Below are 951 nucleotides of genomic sequence, written 5' to 3' on the forward strand. Positions count from 1 at the left end.
AAACCCTTGCCGGCCACAGTTATAGGCCAGCCGGTTATCAAAAACGGCTGTAAACTATTGAGGACGAAAAAGAACAAAGTAAATTATAACCCAGACGGATAAACAAACAAGTAAATAAACAAAAGCAAAATAAATAAATCAAAGCAAAACAAATAAATCAAAGCAAAACAAATAAATCAAAGCAAAACAAATAAATCAAAGCAAAACAAATAAATCAAAACAAATAAATCCAAGCAAAACAGCAGCGTCGAGGCAAACCAGCGTAGTAATCAACGCCCACTTTAACCCCCGATCCGCAGGACTTCCATTCAAACATCCGGCAAACCATTCATTCCTCCCATTCACTGTACAGAGGAATTCACGGGTCATACTTATGCAACAAATACGATCCCACCCCCGCATACCCACCATAAAATGGACCTACCGAGCAGAAGAGCAGCAGTCACTCCCAACACGCAATTTTACACGCGTGATCAGATCTCCCTTACAATACCGGAACTTCAGCAGCGATTTAGTGGGAAACCCTCAACGGGTACGCTCTGTAGCTCCCGACAGACACCAGCGGACACTGAGTGGGAAAGTCAGTAAGCACGAGATCTAGATGCTAACCCATAGCTATAGCACCTAACCACCTACCTCCCGCACCAGCAGTAGAGCGTCGGTCCCTTGCAGCACCACGTAATGTGTGCGATCGGTTTGCTCTTCTACCCTGGAACTAGGCAGCAAGGTAAAGGGAACAGCCTCAAGCAGTACGATTCGTACCTCCAGACAGATACCAGCTGTACAGAAAAGTAAGTAAACACCCCCACCATCTAGACGCCAACCCATGCTAATGACAAACAGACACATACCTCGCACCCGAGTAAACGAGCACCGGCAACCAACACCCCGATGACGCAATGATGACGCAATATCCTACCACTCTGGGGATGCCCCTTATATAGTCCAAAT

At 46.0% G+C, this 951-nt stretch overlaps 1 long non-coding RNA gene across 1 annotated transcript; it reads right to left on the minus strand.

The window, feature by feature from the left end:
• Positions 1 to 446: 446 nt before the first annotated feature.
• LOC306899782 lies at positions 447 to 951 on the minus strand. Its single transcript, XR_013787228.1, has 3 exons — positions 852 to 951; positions 637 to 779; positions 447 to 568 (listed from the first exon to the last, which is right to left on the minus strand). It is a non-coding gene; the product is annotated as an uncharacterized lncRNA (long non-coding RNA).

The sequence above is a fragment of the Barbatula barbatula genome, assembly GCF_947034865.1.
Source record: "Barbatula barbatula genome assembly, chromosome: 1".
In the NCBI taxonomy this organism is placed as follows: Eukaryota; Metazoa; Chordata; class Actinopteri; order Cypriniformes; family Nemacheilidae; genus Barbatula; species Barbatula barbatula.